This window comes from Lithobates pipiens, unplaced genomic scaffold (genome assembly GCF_037356315.1).
Source record: "Lithobates pipiens isolate NorthernLeopardFrog02 unplaced genomic scaffold, aLitPip1_a1.2 Scaffold_8, whole genome shotgun sequence".
Taxonomy (NCBI): Eukaryota; Metazoa; Chordata; class Amphibia; order Anura; family Ranidae; genus Lithobates; species Lithobates pipiens.
This window is the reverse complement of record NW_027507903.1, coordinates 501,443,964-501,468,104: the sequence shown is the minus strand read 5'-3', so window position 1 is coordinate 501,468,104 and position 24,141 is coordinate 501,443,964. Positions and strand designations below refer to the sequence as shown.

Genomic DNA, 24,141 nt, shown 5'->3' with positions numbered 1-24,141 from the left:
TTGGTGGACCCACAGCCTGAAGAAGAGCTATATCATGATACAGGTCCAACTGGTCTGCGTCCCACACCAAACTGCCCTCAATGATGCCCTTCTCATTGGGAAGTGATATAACTGCAAGGGAAAATGTGTCATAACTGACCCAAACCCTGCAACATCAGCTAAAACTTTGAAGTCACAGTACACATTGGTTTAATAAACACACAAACCCACAACATAAGGTAGGCATCTGCCCACACTCAGATGATGTGAGCAAGCCTTAAATGCCCAATTTGCACATTTTTGACATTCAAAGTGAACACAGCTTCACCCCATGTACCAGCATTCTCTTTGCAATGTGAACGGTGTTATGTCTTGTTATTATTATTATTATTATTATTATTATTATTATTATTATTAATAATAGTAATATTAATAATAATAATAATATTGTATTTATGTATTAAAATTAAAATCATATGCCAAAATGAAAAATATGAAATGTTTCTATTCTACAATTACAACTGATTGTACTGCAGGGTTGCAGCCCCATACTAAAATGGTGTTTTTCTTATAGGTTTTATCTTCCCTGTCATGGCACCGATGAGTCTGCAGATTATCAGGCCAGTTAGATACCACTGACTGGCCAATGAAGATTGACAGAGGATCCTGCTCGGGCTTCAGAGGATGGTTCGCTGTCATCCTTTCCGGAGACAATAAGCTATTTTAGTGCCTCTACTTCAAATGTACCCAGGATATGAAAGGTAAGTCCCCTCTGCAGCAGTTTTTAAAAAAAAAATAATAATACAATACAATAACAAAAACACACACAAAATAAAAACAATATGAAGAAAACCCTTAAAAATGTTACAAAAAAGTACAAAAAAAAATCATATAATTAATATATATATATATATATATATATATATATATATATATATATTTTTTTTTTTTTTTAATGTATAAAACTATTAAAAAGCAAAAAACACATGAACTTTGGTGTATAATATCTGTTTCCCTACATTTTCTTCTATTTAGGGACGGTGGAGGCCAAACATCAGGACCCAGAACAAGACCTTCTTCATAGTGGCGGTCAGCTGCTGGGTATCATGCTGTGTCTTTAAAAGATAAGTACTTAAAGCGGTTGTAAACCCTTACAAACCACTTTGACCTACAGGTAAGCCTAAATTAAGGCTTACCTGTAGGTCCAAGAAATATCTCCTAAACCTATACGGTTTAGGAGATATTTGCCCGAAGACAGGCACCGCTGTCTACGGCGCATGCGCCGTAGACAGCTGCGCGCAGGTGCACTGAGCGCGGCATTTCCAACATTGGAGCTGCCGCGCGTGTCGGCTCCCGTGCGCATGCGCGGGAGTGACGTCATCGCGGCTCCGCCGAATGACAGCGGCGGAGCTGCGAGACCCCACCGAAAAGATGGATGCGCCGGACTACAGGGGACAGCGGTGACATCGCTGGCTCCTGTGTCAGGTAAGTGACACATAATGGGCTACTATGCGATGCATAGTAGTCCATTATGCTTTGCCTTTGCAGGGAATGAAAGAGGAAGTAAACCCATCAGGGTTTACTTCCTCTTTAAGTATAAGTATTATGTATCACCAGGACTTATATTATAATAAAAATAGAAAAAAATAGAAAATCCCCCCTCCCCCCAAAACTAAATTTAGAAATGAAAATAATCTCTTGAAAAGAAATTTGTAAGTACAAAAAAAACCATAAAATTTTTTATTTTTAACAGTTACAAAACTATAGCAAAACACAAATATAATTTTACATACATTTTTAGTGATCTGTTTTCCCCAAATCTTTTTCCTTTTAGGGAGACAGTGGAGGTTCATTGATGTGCCAAGACCCAAGACCTTCAGAAGCCTATATGTATTCTGCTACATATTTTTGGCAAAAAAAATAAAAAATATCCCAATAAGCGTATAGTGATTGATTTGCGCAAAAGTTATAGCATTTACAAACTATGGAATATATACTGGAGTTTTGATTTATTTGTTTAAAGTACAACTTCACTTTTGTTGAGAAAAAAAACATTCCCCTCTGGGTGATCTATGTACATTACAAGTAGTATAACAAACTTTGTTGCAGATTCCTACCTTCTGTTATTCTGAATAAATCCATGTGTGTTTGTCTCTGCCTCTGTTCTGAGTGGGTCTAATGGGAGTGGTTTCATCATTAACTGTCAGGTGTGGCAGCAGCAGAGCACTAATGAGGAAATCTGCTTGGTCTGCATCCCGAGTTCCTATTGAATGGATCTCTCCAAAAATTAAAATTTTGTTGCAGGGGATGCCTGAAATCTGACATATCTTAGTGCAGATTTCTGGGGAAATTGGTGAGCCAATCACACAAGGAGGAAATTATGTTTCTGGGGAGTGGTCAGTACAAACTCTGTGTAAAAAACAACCCCAGGTAACCATATTGCAATTCTCAGAAAATTACAAAGCTGCAGATTGAAAAGGTCATTGTTAATAACATTCAATTACAATATGATTCGTGTCGCAAATATATGCACTATATTGTTTTTTCTTTATTTGTTATTTTTTTTCCCACAAAAGTGGAGCTACCCTCTAATATTAGTAACGGTGGTGATCAGTTTCTTATAGCAGGACTGTGATAGTATTGCGGACAATCTGACACTAACTGACGCTTTTGACACTTTGTGGGAAGCAGTGACACTACTACAGCGATCAGTGCTAAAAAAAATTACAAAGGGGTGCTAATAAGTATTGAGCCTTACCCAGAAAAAATGTAACTAGGAAGCTGTAAATTGCTGGGTGTACTGGCCAATTTGTCTATATCCATTGGTGCAAAAATCAACTACCTATGATTTTAACTTATCTTTCTTTTTCAGGTCCAAAATGAACATGGCAGCTACTCCAGAAAAATTCAATGTGGAAGAGCATAGGACCATAATCAAGTAGCTGCTTCTCCAAGGGAAAGGTACAAAGCAGATCCATGATGAAATGTCACAAACTTTGAGTGACAGTGGCCCTTTATATGCAACTGTTAAACGTTGGGTTGGATTTTAAAACTGGCCATTTTGATGTTGAAGTTGAGAAACCCAGTGGAAGGCCTGTTTCTGTCTCTGTGCCTGCAAATGTGAAAGCCATCCATGACATGATCATGGAGGACTGCTGAATATCAGCCAAAAGTATTGCTACATATCTGAGAATATCACATGAGAGAGCTGGTGCCATTATCCATAATGACTGGAAATGAGAAAGCTTGCAGCAAAGTGGATCCCAAAACTTTTGACTTTTGCAGGAACAGAGACAGAAAAAGAAACAGAATGGTAAGTCTGCAGCAAAGCAGTGCAGAGACTCTCAGGGACAAAGCAGTGGTCACAAGGTTTCTCGGGAGGAGAATGGATCTGAGCGGCAAGAATTCTGTCACCCAAGGGTTAAGTGAAACTGGTACGAGCAGTGGTTAAAATATGATCGGAAGGTATCATAGGAGCAGGAACCGACTTCATCTTGGTAGCAGAGGAAAACTGTTGTTAAGAATGAGACTACGTAATTGAAGCTTGACGGAAAAAGAGCCCATCGCATCCTTCTGGGAGATAAACATTTTGCCTGAGACAAGAATGTGAGATTTTTGTGGTCAGTCAAAATGAGAACCGGCACAGTGGTACCTTTGAGGAGATGCCTCTATTCTTTAAGAGCTAAAATGAACCCTAACAGCTTTCTGTTCCCAATCTCGTAATTGCATTCTGCAGGAAACAATTGCCTTTGTAAAGTAGCCACACGGATGCATAGCGCTCTCAGAGGTAGAGCGTTGAGACAGAAGGGCACCAACTCCAGTTTCAGATGCATCAAGCTCAAGAATGAAGGGTAATGTGGGATCAGGATGTGCCAACACAGAAGCTGAAACAAAGGCAGCCTTGAGATGCTCATAGGCTTTAATGGAATCCAGAGACCAATTCTGCGAGTTACTATTCTTTCTAGTCATATTAGTCATTGGTTTGAGCAGAGAAGAGAAGTTATGAATAAACTTCTGAAAAATATTGCCAAAGCCAAGAAAACGTTGTAGCGGACGTAGACCTACGGGTCGAGGCCACTGTATAACTGCAGATAGTTTCTCTGAGTCCATTGAAAAACCAGCAGTAGAAATAACATAACCCAGAAATTTAACCTGTTCACGATGGAACTCACACTTTTCCAACTTGCAATACAGGTTATTATGTCTCAGCCTCTGTAGCACATGAGAGATATCTGTGTGGTGGCAGGGAATTAGAATAAATGAGAATGTCGTTGAGATAAACCACCACACTGCAACATATCTCGGAGGACATCATTTATGAATTCCTGAAAAACTGCAGGAGTGATCCTGCTCATATAGTGATCCTGCTCATTCAATATGGAATAAATATCACCACTAGGTGGATTGCCTGCATGTTCTGAATTCATGGCCTTAAACTACTGTCAGGAACCATGAATCAGGCAGACAGAAAATGCAGTAAAAACCACACCTTTTAATATAGTGGTAAAAATGGTACAAATAGTAAACGTAGTCAAAACATAGCCAGGGTTTGATAATCAAAGTAGGTAGTCAGTGCAAGCCAGTATATCAGGATGCTAAAGATCAGTGTATTCGGAGACAGCAAACGGGTACAGAAACCAGAAGGGACATCAGCCAGGCAAGTCTTTAATAGGAACACCACTGAGAATCTTCAGACATGTTGACCAAGGCGAAAGCATGGGATAAATGAACCAGGCAGTTTAAATAGCCAAAAGGGGCTGGCTGACGAGCAGTAAATGATCACTAGATGAGGCACTGTGGAACGATGAGTGCTGGCAATTAACCAACAGCTGAGCACTGAAAAGGGGGGCTGAGCCCAGCCCTGACACTGTGATTGACAGCAGCAGGAGCAAATGGTTCCCACTGCTGCCCCATGTCCAGTGAGGAGAGAGTGAGGAGAACGCCACTGCTCTCAGGCACAGCCCTGGATCGCGATTGGGCTCAGGTAAGTATTTAGGGGGGTTTGGGGAGCAGCTGAACACAGATGGCTTTTTACCTTAATGCAGAGAATGCACTAATGTTAAAATTCTTCTGCCTTTATGACCACTTTAAATCCCCCAAACATTAAATACAGTATTTTCTGAAAATTAATGAAGATAGTTCCAATCTTTTATGTGGAATTTCAATAGAAAATACACTAAAGTTAAAGTGGTTCTAAAGCCTTAAGTTTTATCACTTTAATGCATTCTATGCAATAAGGCAAAAAACCTTCTGTGCTGCAGCTGCCCCAGAGACACCCCCCCCCCCTTTCCTTACCTGAGCCCATCCAATCCAGCGATGTGCACTAGCACAGAGGCTCCCACCACTATGTCTCTCCTCATCGGACAGATTGATAGCAGCAGTAGAGATTTCAGGGGAGTAGAGACAGATTGTGTGTTTATACTAAGTATGAAAAAAAAGAAGTATGAACACCGATCTCTTTCTCCTCCTAGACAGTCCCATCCCCCCACAGTTATAACACACACTAGGGAACATATTTAACCCCTTTAGCACACCCTAGCGTTAACCCCTTCCCTGCCAGTGACATTTATACGGTAATCAGTGCATTTTTATAGCACTAATTACTGTATAATTGTCAATGGTCCCAAAAACGTGTCAAAAATGTCCAATTTGACCGTCGCAATATCACAGTCCCAATAAAAATCCCAGCTCGCCGCCATTACTAGTAAAAAATAATAATAATAAATATGCCATAAATCTATCCCCTATTTTGTAGATGCTATAACTTTTGCACAAACCAATCAATATACGCTTATTGCGATTTAAAAATATGTAGAAGAATACATATCGGCCTAAACTGAGGAAAATTTTTTTTTTTTTTTGACAAAAAACTGTGGGATATTTATTATAGCAAAAAGTAAAAGATATTGGGGGTTATTTACGAAAGGCAAATCCAATTTGCACTGCAAGTGCACTTGGAAGTGCAGTCGCTGTAAATCTAAGGGGTAGATCTGAAATGAGGGGAAGCTCTGCTGATTTTATCATCCAATCAGGGCTGTACTGGGACAAAAATTTGGGTCTGGACTCCATCCAGACCGGGCCACTTTAGTTTTGTGTACACGCACAAAAACAGTATATATATGCTGTTGGGGAGTGGGGTGGAGGACACAGAGGGACGGCGTGGGTAGTGGAGGGCACAGGAGGACACTGTGGGGGGGGGGGGGGGTGGAGGACACAGTTGAACACCGTGGAGGGTGGAGGACACAGTTGGACACAGTGGGCAGTGGAGGACACGGGGGGTGGAGGACACAGTGGGGGGTGGAGGACATAGTGGGGATGGAGGACACAGGGGGACATAGTGGGGGGTGGAGAACACAGTGTGGGTGAAGGACATAGTGGGGGTGGAAGACAGAGGGGGACACAGTGTGGGTGGAGGACACAGTGGGGGTGGAGGACACAGTGGGGGTGGAGGACAGAGGGGGGCAGCATGGGGGGTGGGGGACAGACGGGGACAGCGTGGGGGGGAACAGGAGAGTATCATGGGGCCTCCTGTGATCCTGTTGGAGCCATTACTTTGACAGGATGTAACTCAAAGCGGCCCACCGGGAAACTCCCGGTAGTCCCAATGGCCACTACATGCCTGCATCCAATCATGTGCAAGCTAAAAGGCTGTTTTTTATTTTCCTTGCATGTCCCCCTCGAATCTACAGCACTTGTAGCGCAAAGTGGATTTGCCTTTAGTAAATAACCCCCATTGCATTTTTTTCAAAATTGTCGCTCTTCTTTTGTTTATAGCGCAAAAAATAAAAACCGCAGAGGGAATGAAATACCACCAAAAGAAAGCTGTATTTGTGGGGAAAAAGGGACGTAAATTCTGTTTGGGTACAGCGTCACATGACAGTGCAAATTGGCAGTTAAAGCGTCACAGTGCCGTATCGCAAAAAATGGCCTGGTCATTGAACAGCCAAATAAAATATTTTGTTTATAATTTATAATAAAAAAAAGAAATTCTGCTATAAAGCATATTCAATAAACAAATGTAAAAAAATCGAATTTCTTCATGAATTTAGGCCAATATGTATTCTGCTACATATTTTTGGTTAAAAAAATCCCAATAAGTGTATATTGATTGGTTTGAGCAAAAGGTATAGCGTCTGCAAACTACGTTTTTTTTACAAGTAATGGCGACGATCAGTGACTTATAGCGGGACTGCAATATTGGGGCAGACGGCTAGACACTAACTGACACTTTTGACCCTTTTTTGGGACCAGTGATACTAATATAGTGATCAGTGCTAAAAATATGCACTATCACTATACTAATGACACTGGCTGGGAAGGGGTTAATATTAGGGGCGATCAAAGGGGTTAACTGTGTGCCTAGCCTGTGTTTTTGTGTACTATGGGAGCTTCTTTTATTAGGGGAAGGCATGGATCCTTGTTCTTGCTTTGCAGGAACACAGGATCCATACCTTCTGTACTGACAGAACGGCAATCTGCCTTGCTTACATAAGCAGACCGCTGTTCTCTCTTAGTACCAAAGGATCAGTGGGTGCTGGGGGACATTGAGTCAGCGGGACCCGCTGATCAGCTCCCACTGTGTATAATCAGGTACATGATCCTGTGCAGCAATGCCACTTTGCCACTGTATATGTATACAGTCAGCAAGTGGTTAAAAGTCCATTATTGCTACAGCTTCTCTAAGCTTTCAGAAAACAGGAGACACCCCCCCCCCCCCCCGGCACACAGGAACAGGGCTGAGGCAATCAATCACAGGCTACGTGCTGGGGGCTCCATCCCCTGTCCCTTTTTTTCGGTTGGTGTCAGGAAAACCTGTCAGAAGTAACTAATGCATATACAGTAGCACAGGAATGAAGCAGCAGATAGAAAGGACACTCTGAATTGAGACAAGTACACACTATAGAGGGATATGCTCTGTTCATAGTTCATGTCTAAGGCTTACATCCACTTTAAATAATTATTATCCGCATATCACCAGTATTACACCAGCATAATTATCACCAATATTATTACCAGTGTATATTGTAAAAAAATTACCTTGTCCTTTTACATATTTTCTTATTCGCTTGGTCATTACTACTTCCTGTAGAGCATTTCAAAGTGTAATCACTTTAAGGCCTATGGATCAAACTTGCGTTCGTTAAAAAGGGTGGAGGAAATAGTCCCTTGCCAGAAATGCTACAGATAATATACATACATACAGTATGTCTGTGACTTCTGTTGAACACCCCCCGGGTAGTCTGAGAGGGTACCTGGCACTTGACTACAATTTAGTTGCTCTTTCCTTGCAAGGAAAGGAGAGAGGGGGGTACAAGTGATAATTGACTGCATATAGCAATTTCATAAGCAGCTCATTTAAAACAATCTCCGGCTTTTTCGTTAGACTGCAGTTCATCTTTAACCGTGAGTCATCATTATAGCATAGAAAAAAACTTAATGAGGAAAAATGAGAGCGATATAAAAGTGCGCTACAATAGAAAATGCATTAAAGGAGAGGAAGATTTGTAGTTAAAAGAAACTTCCTGAAACACGAAAAAAAAGAAGAGGAAGGAGGACAGTGACACTACAAGAGCGACTGGTGTGCCAGTGTCCAGTACAATATACCCGGTATATTTCCCAGGTAATCTGCTGTTATTAATTAAAGCTGAACTGCAGGCAAAAGGCTAAATACATAGATGGCATACATATAAGAAAGCTGTTTTTCAAGCCAAATGATTTGTGTTCCTGTCCATCCAGTCCTGACGTTTACATAGATCTGCCACACAGCGTAGTTCTCAGAAAATTTATAATTTTTCTCTACTGCAGTTTCACTTTCACCTGCACAACTCTTCCCTACTCTATGGCTGTGACTAGTCTTTAAAAAAAGGAGCAGCGCACCAATGAACTCATTGCTCCATTACCCTGCTCCCTCCTCCTATCCACATGCTCCTTGCACCGCAGCACACTATTTCTATTTCTTCTATTCCCGCCTTCTCGCTGAGCTCTGCTGTGCAGGAGACTAATAACAGCCGGATTCATGTATTCACACTGCTTTAAGAAGAAAAAATAAATATATATATATATATATATATAGCTGGCTCCTGACAAGCAAGCACTATGTTTTTTTTTTAACTTTCCTGGAACCACAGTTTGGTTTTGGGGCTAATTTACTAAATTTATGGTTTCAGTACCAGTCCAACTGGCTTGTACTGAGTTTCTCCTTGGCCGCAGGTGTCGCTGTCACCACCGGCAAGGGTAAGCACGTCTAGCTGGTTGTATTGAATAGTGTAAAATAAAAAGGTTATGGCGCTAAACCCTATCAGTGATGTGATTAAATTAACCTATCACCAAAACCTGGTGTTTTTAAAAAAAATAAAAAGCTATTGGCAATAGCGTGCAAAGATTTCCTAAAACAATTTTATATCCTAATTGAAAAAATATATGTGTGATCAATATTGAATCAACATTCGTGTTCCATCATAATTATATCCAAAATAGATATTAAGTTATCTTATACGTGTCAGCCTGCTATGAGTGAATATCAAAAATATATAAACATTCATTTAGATATACAAAATGGTGAAAATGTTGTTTGTATCCAACAATGTGCTAGTTCAGAACAAACTGTGCAAACATGTGCAAAATAAGTGCAAAAAAGCGACTAGGGATCAGAACAGCCAGGGATCAGAAATGTGTTCAACCAATAATCGCATGAAGACGCATCTATGTCCAATATAAGTCCAAAATTAATGTTTGGCTTAATGATACTGCCTCCTCAGATTATTGCTGTAATTGATGCGTAAAGTCAATAGGGAATATTTCATTCACTCGTGCAAACAGTGCGGGTCTTCAATTAGAAAACTTCATCCCCGGTGCGCCACTCAGTGCTATAGTATGTAAATGCTCTCACCAGAGTTAATGCCCCTTATGGGGCTAGATGGACCTTCACAATGTAAGCCACTGTGCTGCTCTCTGGCTGCTGCTGGTGCACTGGGTGAAGCTTCGCTATTCCGTCCGTATGGTCTCCAACGTTAATTATATATGAGGAAAGACATATCCATAGTGTAATACATTCTTAACCAGATCGTTCGTTTATTAATATTAAAAACTACTCACATTTGACATTAAAAGCATATGCATATGGAAAAAACTCAGCCGTTCGTCTCTGGTTGTATTGAATGCCATGTTTCTTTCGGAACCAGCCCAGTGGGAGTGTTCTCCTGCTGTGCATTCTGGGAGGTGGTATTTAAGGTATCGACATCATGTGTCCAGGCGTTCCGAAAAATATTTTCTATCTGACTGGTTCTGGTCCTCCTGACCAGCCCCATGGCCCTAGGTGCGGAACCATGCATTTCCAAGTCTCGGGGCTGGCTAGCCCGAGGCAACGCAACTGCAGGGACAGGCCTGAATGGATCTTGGGGCCTATTGATTCAAAGGTGGTCTGGTGCCCTCTCATCTAAGGGAGAGGCCCAGCAACTGGAGAAACCCCAGGGGAGGACTCTTCAGGAGAAGGCCATGCACAAGGCTGGCTTCTCTGAAGAAGCCCGGATGCTCAGTTGAAGGACACTACATGGATCTACACTCATACGGTATCGCTGGATCGGATGAAAGATACTGGTACCGTATGATAGCTCTTTAAATTTGTCTATTTCCCTCTTTTACTCAAGTATTCTATGCTCAAGTCTGTGGCAGAGACTTTTATTCAAGTATTCTATGCTCAAGTCTGTGGCAGAGACTTTCCTTAGCACCCTGCCGGTTGCTAGGCCTAGTGAGAGGAGGTCTATCCGGGGGTTGTAAAATCCAGCTGTGGAACGGTTGCTATTCTCTGAATTTTTTCTATAAGAGACTTTCTATTTTTTGCAGTCCAAAGTACCTGAACTTATTCCTAACCCTTTACCCTAACCTATGAGACGCTGTTTCTGCTTCAAATAAATAACCCAAAAGGAGATTCAGTGTCAGTTTCCACAGTTCTTTGGGCCATCTACCACGGGAAACCCTAAACGGAGAAGCACTCAAGAAGGTAATGGTAAGCCCAATAAAACCAATGCCTCCTTTGGGGGGTCAGTGCTACATATATATATTACGAGATACCATTAGGTATAGTACATGCCTGATGTTTAATCTTACAGATACTATACACTGCTGAAGAGTAAACAAGGTCACAAAATGAGTCGAGTTTATGGATGCAATTTTTGTTTTAATCATGTACTTGCCAGTTGGAGTATATGGGCAACACTATATTCAATTATGAATGAAAGGCATTAATATGGATTCATTACAAATCAGCTTGTTACCATTGCATCCTCTTTCTGTATGCAATAGTTATTAATTTATTAAACAACAATGTTGGAAACTAGTTATATGTTGAACATATGTGCTGTGCTTCATTTAAAGTCCCAGGACAAATAAATTGGTTGTATAGAGATATACTGTATATATATATATATATGCAGTGTGTATATGTGTGCAAGAATTGTTGCTCTACATAAAGATGGCCTAGGCTATAAGATGATTGCCAAGACCCTGAAACTGAGCTGCAGCACAGTGGCCAAGACCATACAGTGGTTTAACAGGACAGGTTCCACTCAGAACAGGCCTTGCCATGGTTGATAAAAGAAGTTTAGTGCATGTGCTCAGCGTCATATCCAGAGGTTGTCTTTGGGAAATAGACGTATTGCTGCAGAGGTTGAAGGGGTGGGAGATCAGCCTGTCAGTGCTCAGACCATATGCCGCATGCTGCATCAAATTGGTCTGCATGGCTGTCATCCCAGAAGGAGCCTCTTCTAAAGATGATGCATAAGAAAGCCCACCAACAGTTTGCTGAAGACAAGCAGATTAAGGACATGGATTACTGGAACCATGTCCTGTGGTCTTATGAGACCAGAATAAACGTATTTGGCTCAGATAGTGTCAAGTGTGTGTCGCTGCAACCAGATGAGGAGTACAAAGTAAAAAGTATGTCTTTCCTACAATCAAGCCTGGTGGTGGGAGTATCATGGAGTGGGGCTGCATGAGTGCTGCCAGCACTGGGGAGCTACAGTTCATTGAGGGAACCATGAATGCGAACATGTACTGTGACATACTGAAGCAGAGCACAATCCCCTCCCTTCAGAGACTGGTCCGCAGGGCAGTAGTCACACATGATAACCCCAAACACACCTCCAGGAAGACCACTGCCTTGCTAAAGAGGCTTAGGGTAAAGGTGATGGACTAGCCAAGCATGTCTACAGACCTAAACCCTACTGAGCATCTGTGGGGCATCCTCAAACAGAAGGTGGAGGAGCTCAATGTCTCTACCATCCACCAGCTCCGTGATGTCATCATGGAAGAGAGGAAGAGGACTCCAGTGGCAACCTGTAAAGCTCTGGTGAACTACATGCCCACGAGGGTTAAGGCAGTGCTGGAAAATAATTGTGGCCACATGAAATATTGACACTTTGGGCCCAATTCGGCCATTTTCACTTAGGGGTGTACTTACTTTTGTTGCCAGCGGTTTAGACATTAATAGCTGTGTTGAGTTATTTTGAGAGGACAGCAAATTTACACTGTTATACAAGCTGTACACTCACTAAACTACATTGTAGCAAAGTGTCATTTCTTCAGTGTTGTCACATGAAAAGATATAAAAACATTTACAAAAATGTGAGGGGTGTACTCACTTTTGTGAGATAATATATATATATACAAGTCTAAGTGACTCAACTATGTATGAAAATATATTAACTGGGGTGCAGAAAATGGTAGCAGGTGCTCTGGGCTGATGAGTCAAAATGTGAAATATTTGGTTGTAGCAGGAGGCAGTTTCTTGGCAAAGGGCTGGAGAGCGGTATAATAATAAATGTCCGCAGGCAACAGGGAAGCATGATGGAGGTTCCTTGTAAGTTTGGGGCTGCATTTCTGCAATTGGAGTTGGAGATTTAGTCAGGATCAATGGTGTCCTCAATGCTGAGAAATACAGGCACATACTTATCCATCATGCCATATCATCAGCGAGGCGTGTGATTGGCCCCAGATTTTTTCTGCAGCAGAACAACAACCCCAAACACACAGTCAATGTCATTAAGAACTATCTTCAGTGCAGTTGCGGGGAAAGGATCTTTGTCTACGAATCTGGCGAATCTGCATTTTGACGCCCCCCCCCCGTCCTCCATTCATCCCCAACCCTGGTACTGCCGTACTTCAACCACCCCACACTGATACTGCTAGATCACCCCCAGCTCCAGCCACCCCACACTGATACTTCTAGACCACCCCCCCCCCCCAGAGCTTGTACTGCTGTACCCCTACACCCCCTCCCCCTCCAGCCACTCAGTTCTTATGAGAATCGATTGGGGTAGTAGGTGTGGCGCTGTTCTATTGCTATAAATGAATATGTCCTTTTATTAAGTGAAATATTTGTGCTCAATTAGGTCTCATTTATATTGTGATAATGATTGCTCAAATATGTGTCAAGTATTCTTAATCCACAAATAAAATTATTGATAAGTGAAACAAAAAGCAATAGACCTTAAACCATGTTGAAAAAAGCAAACCGTATTGCGAATAAAGTGACTGGTGCTCTTTTGAATGGATGATCAATCTTTAAAATATACAAAAAAACTAATTGTTAGTCACTAATATGTACGCAGTTAATTGGACCTTCTTTATATTTGTAATAGGTTTTTTTGAGGACCTATATCAAGTGCTCATATTCCTCAAAATTAAAAATGCAAAGTAAGATGAAAGTAAAAATAAAAATCCCAAACCAAATATAGATGGACATTAAAAATATGTGCAAAATAAGTGAAGAATAATTATAAATAACGTGACTGGTGCTCTTTTAAACAGTTGATTCATCTTTGGTATATACGGGCAAATTAACAATCCTTGATATGTACACAGATAGTCCTTATGTAAATATTCAGTGAATCAGGTGACAGGTGCTCTTCAATTTATCATAAATTCATGCTTGTGCTCATGCTTCTTATTGTGCTTCCCCTTGTGGTAGCACTCACCAAAAAGCTCTTTCCTCAAGGGGGTATCTCACATTCACAGTTTATGCCACTGTGTAGCAGATCCCAGATCCTCCCCTCTTTGTAACTCTCCACTCCTTCCTCTTTTAAAAGTTCAGCTCCTCAGTTTCATCCACATGCAGAGAAAAGATTGCATCCCATGGCATAATACCGTTTTATATCCATTTTATTTAGTTCACACAGTCAGGGACGATATGCGTTCCACGGCTTCAAACAGGAAGTGACGCAATGATGCTGGATGCTCTGTCCTACGCGCTTCATCAGCACGACATCATCAGAAGCGGTGCCATCTTACTACACTTCCCGGCTATATATATATCATGTGGCAACCTGGCAACCCCACCTAACCCCAACTGGGCATTTGTGGTTAGACCAAATTTCAGTTTGATATGCAAATGCAGTTTTGGGTTAGTCCAGAATTCTAATAACCAAGTCCATTATACATTTGTTTGCCCACAAATTGCTTTTGAATGTGGTAGTCTGTTATACCTAATTTAGCCTAATGCTATTCCTGTCCTTCGGTTTATACTACTTTTAAATAAAGTTGTAATTTTCACCTGGACATAGTGCTAGAGACATTCCGGTTGTGTCCCTTAGCCCGCAAGTCCCATATTTTTCTATAAAGGGGACATCACATTTATATGCTACATAAATACGGAAAACCACATAAATTGATTTAAATTTAAGAAACATTTAAAAATGCTCTGGCAGCATTAAATATATAAAATACAACTATATATAAAAAATAGAGACTTTACAATATAAAAATAGAAATAAAAATAAAATAATTTTTATTACATTCATTAAAAATTAAAATTACTTATTAATTAGGGGAGAAAATATGATTGTTGGATGTTAAAATTGTTAATAGATTTCTTTATGTCTTTATATATGCATTAAAAAGTGTTGGAAGATAGGATATTATTTTATTTTAATCAATATTATAATTGTATTTAAAAGTTGGAAATAAAGCAGTTAAGGTCTATATCTATGTTTAAACTTTCTGGTTGGGGAGTATTAAGCAAATATATCCATTTAGTTTCATTCTATGAAACTTTTTTCTTCTTGTTTTCTCCCCTCCAATGTCCTTTTAGTTTGTCAATTGCATAGACTGTCATGGTGGATGGATCTTTCTGATGATAGTCGTTAAAGTGTCTAGATACCCTATGTTTAGTGAATCCTTTCTTGATGTTGTTGTTGATGTGCTCTCGGATTCTGACGAATAGTGGCCTTGTTGTTCTTCCGACGTATTGCAGCTGGCAGGGGCATTCTATAACATAAGTTACATGCGTACTGTTGCATGTGATCAACTCTCTGATTCTGTATTCTTTGCCCATAACTGTAGGTCGGAATGTTTCTGTTTATACATGGTAGGCATTTTTTGCACTTGTAAAATGCTTTTAGTTCTTTGAACATACTGACTCATTTGGGAGGGTCTAGCACATTGTGGACAAGTTTGTTTCTCAGGGTAGGTGCTTACCTGTAGATGAAGGTGGGTCTCTGTGGAAGAATTGTTTTTAATACTTTATCCAATTTTAAAATTGGCCAATGTTTCTTCACTACTTTTTCCAGTGCCTTGTGTTGTGTATTATAACCTTTTATTTCGTTTAGTGCAGGGATCAAAATTTCAAGTCCTGAGCCACTAGCCAGGCCTCAAGGGTTACTTGCCACCAGTTGCCCCACCCAACCCCTACCTTGCCCCACCCCTAATTCTGCCCCTAATCACACCCTCATAAATTATCTCATGAAATGACATGGTTTTATGCAGAATTAAGTTACAAAAATAAATATTAACAACGTTACCAGTTCCCCTCAGCACAGCCTCACCAGTGCCCATCAATGCAGGCTCACCTGTGCCCATCAATGCATCATGACCTATGCCCATCATTGCAGCATGACCTGTGCCCATCATTGCAGCATGACCTGTGCCCATCATTTTAGCCTCACCCTGCCCACCATTGCAGCCTAACCGTGCCCCCATTGCAGCTTCACCATGCCCGCATTGCAGCTTCCCCCTGCCCAACATTGCAGTCTCACTTTGCCCCCCATTGCAGCCTCACTGTGCCAACATTTCAGCCTTACTGTGCCAACATTGCAGCCTCCCCGTGCCCCAAATTGCAGCCCCACGTGCCAACATTGCAGCCTCACCATGCCCAACATTGCAGCCTCACCATGCCCAACATTGCAGCCCCACTGTGCCCCTTGCAGCCTCACTGTGACCACATTGCAGCCTCACCGTGCCCCCATTGCAGCCTCACCATTCCCAACATTGCAGACTCACTTTGCCCCCATTGCAGCCTCACTGTGCCAACATTGCAGCCTCACTGTGCCAACATTGCAGCCTCACCGTGCCTCACATTGCAACCCCACTGTGCCCCTTACATCCTCACTGTGCCAACATTGCGACCTCACCGTGCCCCCATTGCAGCCTCTCAGTGCCAACATTGCAACCTCACTGTGCCCCACAGTGCAGCCTCACTGTGCCCCACATTGCAGCCTCATTGTGCCCCACATTGCAGCTTTTCCAGGGCAGAGGGCCCACATTGCAGCCTCATTGTGCCCCACATTGCAGCCTCACCAGAGCGAAGGAAGAGAGGGGGTGGCCTAATCATGACTGGAGGAAGAGGAGAGCCACAGGATCACAGAGTTACAGCTTACATTGAAATTACCTCCGCTCTGCTTGCCGTCAGACACAGCCCCGCCTCCTCCTGACCCTGCACCTGTGATAGACAGAACACATCCCAGCATTGGGCCTGCATTCTGTCTATCACAGGTGTGGGATCAGAGGGAGGTGGGGCTGTGTGTGGCGGCGAGCAGGGCGGAGGCAATTTGAATGTAAGCTGTAACAGCGTTCTATACCGCTCGGCGACCCTGTGGCTCTCCTCTTCCTCCATGCTCTCTTCTCCCGGGGCGATCACTGGGAGAACGGCTCCCGATCAAACCCACCCGCCAGCGGGGCTCGCTCCCCCCACTCCCAGGCAGACCACCCTGCAAGCCCTCATTTTCCACTCGCAAAATTCGAATAGGAGAGTGGAAAATTTGTGGGCTAGTTTAGTGCATAAACAAAATAAAGGGATATAAAACAGTATTATGCTATGGGATGCAATTATCTCTCTGCATGTGGATGGAACAGAGGGGCTGAGCTTTTAAAAGAGGAAGGAGAGGAGAGTTACATAGAGGTGAGGATCTAGGATCTGCTGCACAGTGGCATAAACTGTGAATGAGAGATACCCTCTTGAGGGGAGAGCTATTTGGTGAGTATGGCACCACAAGGGGAGCACAAACATGAATTTATGATAAATTGAAGAGCACCTGTCACCTGATTCACTGAATATTTAAATAAGGACTATCTGTGTACATATCAAGGATTGCTAATTTGCCTGTATATGGCAAAGATTAATCAAATGTTTAAAAGAGCACCAGTCACTTTATTTATTATTGTTATTTTGCACAATTACTTATTTTGCACATGTTTTAAGGTCTACTGACCATATTTGGTTTGGAATTATTTTTTTTTATTTTTTTTTTTACTTTCATCTTATTTTGCATTTTTCATTTTGAGGAATATGAACACTTGATATATGTCCTAAGAAAAACAATTACAAATATTAAGAAAGGTCCAATTAACTGCGTACATAATAGAGACTAAGGCCGCGTACACACGGGCGGATTGTCTGCCCAACTAAGTTCGTCAGACAATCCGACAGACAGTCCGTTCAAAATTTAAATGAACGGACTTGACCACACACGATGAGCAGACAGTCCGCTGAAAGCGTGCGTGATGACGTGTACAGCACGTACGACGGGACTAGAAAAACGACGTCCTATACACTGCAATGCAACCTTCGGCCGTGTAAATCCTTTCTGAGCATGTGCCATACTTAGTCCGTCCAACTTGCCTACACACGAGCCGACTGTCCGCTGAAACCAAGTTTGGACGGACAAAACCAAGTTTGAACGGACAAAATTACGGAAATTCCGTAAGACTTTGTTCGTCAGACAGTCCGCTGAAAAAGTCCGCTGAAGCCCACACACGAGCGGATTGTCCGCTGAAACACGGTTCAGCGGACTAAGTTGGACAGACAATCCGCCCGTGTGTAAGCGGCCTCACAATTAGTTTGCATATATCAAAGATTGATCAACTGTTCAAAAGCGCATCAGTCACTTTATTCACAATATGGTTTACTTTTTTACACATGGTTTAAGTTCTATTGATTTTTGTTTCACTTATTAATAATTTTATTTGTGGATTAAGAATACTTGATACAAATTTCAAGAATGATTATCACAATATAAATAAGACCTAGTTGACCACAAATATGTCACCTAATAAAAGGACATTTATAGCAATCAATACTCATTGTATACTGTAAGAATATTATTTATGTCTATATTCTTATATCTCAGAGGCGTTTCCGAATCAATAGCATTGATAGTCAAACTGACTTAAAAGAAAGTGTGAGTTTATTTGTCACACACTTGGCATCATAAATACAATGTAAAAAGTATAATAGTTCAGTTCAGTGTAGGTAAAAATATATGAAATAGAATAGTTGTAAAGCTGTAATAGGCTTATGAAAGCATGTGTGTTTCAATGGTTGCTGCCTTCTATCCATGCTGTTTTGTGTCTCATTCAAGAAGAAACAAGAAATGATGTTCTTAGACTTCTGGAAGAATTCAGCTGTCCCAAGTCATCAGTCTCTGTGTGAATATGTCAGTATCATCTCTTCAGTGTGTGTGTGTGTGGGTGTCTGAGTGTGAGTGAGTGTCCTTGTGAGTGTCAGTGAGTGTCCTCCTTCAATCTGGAAACGTTGGCTTATATGTTACATGTGAACGTCATAACCTCACAAACTTAGAACCTTGTATGGCACACATTAATTTCTGCTAACTTCAACAATGTGCGATCCAAAAGTAGATACTATCTCAGAGAGTCATATGGAGCTTGATTGACAAGCTCACATGTAACACTCCATACTTGACATAATGTGCTGTTCATATAGTATCATAACCATACATTTACATAATATGAACACATATTAGCAACTTTACATTAAGTAACTGTATACTAATATGTATTAACATGACTGAGACTACTCTAAACTTATTTTAACAAGATATAATCCATAATGTATCATTGCTTTGGCTACATAGACACATGTCTATTTTTGTCTTCTCATGACATTCTGTACCAAGATACCATATATGTCATACTCAAATTGGCTACATCAGAAACTTATTACTAACTCAGCTTTAGATGAGGATATGTTTCACTGAACACTTGATCAAGGTCATTCACACATACTATTTATTATGATTAATCATAAAACCAAATATGTTTTGCAAGCTTGCCATAAATATATTATAACACCTATAAGTGCCGAATTATGAATTTGGAATATTATTCTAACAATCCCCCCTGAATTATGATTAATCATATCAAATTGATTTAATACATTCATAACATCATACATGTCCCATTTACTCATCCTTGTATCAAATGATCGGACACAATATTCCTCAGAACTGAAGCAGCTAGAAATAACTCTCATTCTAAATGCTATTCTCTTTACTTTTAACTCCTCTTAGATCTATCTATTCAAAATCTTAAAATAATGGTATAGTTTTTTTTTAAAGTATAACATAATCATGACTCATATCAATAATTATTATTATTAATAATACTAATAATAATGATTATTATTATTATTAAAACAAATAAATTATGCAATAATATATTTCCATATTTGTGCTAAAATAATATTTTAGCTCTTTGAAAATATACTTTACACTTTAAACTTGTCATAACTATCGGCCGATATTTGCAGTTTTTTAATTAATCGGCATCGGCTGATTGTGCTGGTAAAAAGCCGATATAGAACTGCAGCGGGACTTTGAAATGACTTCTGTAATAGAAGTCAGTGTAAGTTGCCATAGAAACGTCTTCCTCCTCTCTGGGCAGGCTGCCAAGAAAAGAACAAAATTATACAATGTTTACACTTGAATGAATGAAATCATCTCAGTGTGTAGAAGTTCTCAGTTTAACCATTTAAAGACTAAATCTTTTCTGACACTTGTTGCTTACAAGTAAAAATCCTGTATTTTCTGCCAGAAAATCACTTAGACCCCCCAAAAATTATATATATTTTTTTAGCAGAGATCCAAGGGAATAAAATAGCGGTTGTTGCAATATTTTATGTCACATGGCATTTGCAGAGAGGTCTTTCAAATGCATTTTTTGGGGAAAAAAATACACTATTTAAAAAATAAAAATAAAAACAGTAAAGTTAGCCCATTTTTTTTTTCGTCCAAAAGTTTTGACTACCTGTTTTTATTTAATATATAGTTTTTTTTTTTTTTTTTTTTTTAATCTAAATCATACATACAAGTAAACTGATTGGAGGTTTGTTTTGTTTAATAAATGTTTAAATGTAAGAAATTTTCTGTATCACTTATGAAGACTGCTTTCACACTGGAGCGGGTAGGCGTTGATGGTAAAACGCAAGTTTTAGCGGCTCTTTACCATCATTTTAGCGGTGCTATTTGGCTGCTAGTGGGGCACATCTAACCCAGCTAGCGGCCAAGGAAGAGGTTAAATGCGCCCATGAAGCACTGCTGCCAAATCGCATTGCATGCGCTTCGGCAGTGGTGCCCATTCATATCAATGGGCAGGAGTGGTGGAGGAGCGGTATACACCACTCCAAACGTGCTGTTTGCAGGACTTTTTTTTAAGATCCTGCCAGCGCATCGCCTCAGTGTGAAAGCACTCTGTCTTTGACACAGACTGCAGGGGAGCCATTTTGCAGGCACTTTAAAGGCGCTATTTTTAGCCCAAAAGTGCCTGAAAAACACCCCAGTGGGAAAGGTGTGTTAGATCAAGGGGGATTAAAAAAATAAATAAATAAATAAAAAAGGAAAAAATAAATAAATAAAATAAAATCGGCCTAACATATCGGCCCAAAAAAATCGGCATCATATATCGGCTATCGGCCGCCATGATTTCTAAATATCGGCATCGGCCAGAGAAAAACCCATATCGGTCGACCTCTACTGACAACTGCAGATGGACACTGATAAGGCTGAATTGATGGGCATTTAAATGTAAGTTTTTTTCCTTAAAAGGTTTTTTCCCTAAAATTCCCTCCTAAAATTGGGGTGCGTGTTATACGCCTGCGCGTGTTATATGCCAATAAATACGTTACTTTTATTTACTTATTCATTTTACATAGCACAACCATAATATTTTATTATGCCGTTTTTTAATAACATTTCTAATTACCTTACTTTACTTATTTTTCTTAAACTGGCCTATACTCCTTATGCTATTATTCTGTGTATTTTAAATATAACGGGACGCAATTTCTCCTTTTTGTCATTATTTGAAACCTCTTTTTCACAAACAAAGAAAGGTTTCCAATCAACCCGGAAGACTGAAGTGAACTGTGTGTCAGGGCTGGCTTAGCCCTTCCTTCTCTGGGCTGGCCACTCAGCTGTCGGCTAATTGCCAGCTCTCTTCTCTTTCCACAGTTACCAGCTGTTCCTGATGATGCTCGTCTGACCTGCCTATTTTAAGCCTTCCAGCTCCTGACATCCTTCCTGACATCCTTCCTGGCTTCTATCCTGCTTGCAGTTGCTCTCCTTGGATCCCTGACGTCTGGACTGGCTGATTACCCGATCTGGTTTATGAACTTTGATCTGGCTTCTGGACTCTGGCTATGCTTGACTACACTTTTTTCCTATTTACCTTTTTATTTTTATTAATAAACAAGTGTGATTTGATTGTACTTCTGTCTCTGTCTGTTTCATGGTTCCTGACACTGTGTCCATTCACTCCTCCTCTTTAAGATTTAAAGTCATGCGTGCTGTACTTTAATTTTTGGCATCTTCCAATTCAGCATTTTCTGTAGAATTTTTTTCTGAATAGCATAACCATTCTTTGGGTAACATATAGGAAGACCTGCTGAACGACTCTAAGACCCTTTTCACACTGGGGCAGGGGGCAGCATCCATGGTAAAAAGCCGCTATTTTTAGCGCCAATTTCGGAAGCCAATATTCGGCCACTAGCGGGGCGCTTTTACCCCCCAGCAGCAGAGAAAGGGTTAAAAGCGCTATGCCGGCGGTATAGCTGTGCTGCCCCACTGATTTCAATGGGCAGGAGCAGTGTAAACACCACTCCTTCACCGCTCCAAGGATGCTACTAGCAGGACTTTGATTTTACCGTCCTGCCAGTGCAGCGCTGTAATGTGAAAGCCCTCTGGGCTTTAACACTGTAGACACAGCAGCGGCTCTTTCAGAGCGCTTTTCAGGCGCTATTTTTAGCGCTGTAGCACCTGCAAAGTGCCCCAATTATAAATAACTCAGACAAAAGAGTGACATGTTCCTCTATACTCGTTGTAGACAACAAAAAATTGTCCACATGCTGGAAAATACATTCTGGTTTAGAGAATTTTGATAATTGATGTGCACTATACCTTCACTAATGTCCAATCCAGGAATTATTCTAGTGAATGCATAGGTTTTTTTATTAAAGCTGAAGGCAAGTATATATTGACAGCTTTTAGCTAATGATATAGAAAATGACTATTGGTGATTTCCAGTACAGAAAATACTTCGGCCTTGGCATCCAGGTGGGACATTAAATTTAAATTAGAAACAATAGGTTTGTAATTTGTAATGCATTTATTCAGTGATCTTAAATCAACTGATAAAGAATATGAATCATCAGCATTCTTGATAGGCCAAATACAATTATTTACCACTGATTGTGCTTTCTTTAATATTCCTTTTTGTAAAAATTCTTGTGCAATGTCAGAAACTGGACCTATGAATTCTTGTGGCAACTTATATTGAATTTGGGGCTTAGGCTCTTTTCCTCCAATTTCTATTTCAACATCTTTAAACAAACCTGTATCAATTTTGGTCTGACTCCAAAGACTTTTAGTGATTGAACCAATTGTTCCAATATGAGCTTGGTTCTGTATGTGGCCAATTACAATCTGAAGACATGTCAGCATTGTTTGTCATATTGATTGAACTGTCATTGTACTGATCTGAGGCATAAGGCAAATCTATCAACCTATTGTTTGGACAAGGGTGAATAATTTGCTCAGAAATGTCCTAATTTTCTAATTCCAAAGTTTTCCTTTATGAATCTAATTTATGTTTTAAACATTCTTTCTGTACATGGCCACATTTCCTGTCTGCTCTAAAACTTTGGTTCTACCTATGATGTATCTCACCATATTTGCATGTGGCCATTAGGGATGAGCCGAACACCCCCCTGTTCGGTTCGCACCAGAACCTGCGAACAGACCTAAACTTCGTGTGAACTTTAGAACCCTATTAAAGTCTATGGGACTCGAACGTTCACAATCTAAAGTGTTAATTTTAAAGGGTAATATGCAGGTTACTGTCCTAAAAAGTGTTTGGGGACCTGGGTCCTGCCCCAGGGGACATGGATCAATGCAAAAAAAAGTTTTAAAAACGGCCGTTTTTTCAGGAGCAGTGATTTTAATAATGATTAAAGTGAAACAATAAAAGTGTAATATTCCTTTAAATTTCGTAGCTGGGGGGTATCTATAGTATGCCTGTGAAGGGGCGCATGTTTCTGCTGCTTAGAACTGTCCCTGCACAAAGTGTCATTTGTGCAGGAAAAAAAGTCTTTTAAAATCACTTGCGGCTATTGTCGGGTCCCGTAATACAGAGAACACTCAATGAGTGTTCTCTGCATTAGCCGACAATTCATTCATTCATTGATAAAAAAATAAAAAAAAAAAGCGTGGGGGTTCCCCTAAATTCAATTACCAGGCCCTTCAGGTCTGACATGGATATTAAGGGGAACCCCGTGTCAAATTTAAAAAAAAAATAGACGTGGGGGTCCCCCTAAATATCCATAACCAGACCCTTCAGGTCTGATATGGATATTAAGGGGAACCCCGCATCAAATTAAAAAAAAATTTACGTGGGGGTCCCCCTAAAAATCCATACCAGACCCTTTATCCGAGCACGCAACCTGGCAGGCCGCAGGAAAAGAGGGGGGGACGAGAGAGCGGCCCCCCCTCCCTCCTGAACCGTACCAGGCCACATACCCTCAACATTGGGAGGATGCTTTGGGGGTCTGTGACCCCTCAAAGCACCTTGTCCCCATGTTGATGAAGACAAGTGCCTCATCCT

General features: G+C 40.7%; 1 long non-coding RNA gene across 1 annotated transcript; it reads left to right on the top strand.

Moving 5' to 3' along the window:
- The first annotated feature begins 508 nt into the window (after positions 1 to 508).
- LOC143960532 (uncharacterized) lies at positions 509 to 21,751 on the top strand. Its single transcript, XR_013270338.1, has 3 exons — positions 509 to 740; positions 1,015 to 2,940; positions 21,495 to 21,751. It is a non-coding gene; the product is annotated as an uncharacterized LOC143960532 (long non-coding RNA).
- Positions 21,752 to 24,141: the final 2,390 nt, after the last annotated feature.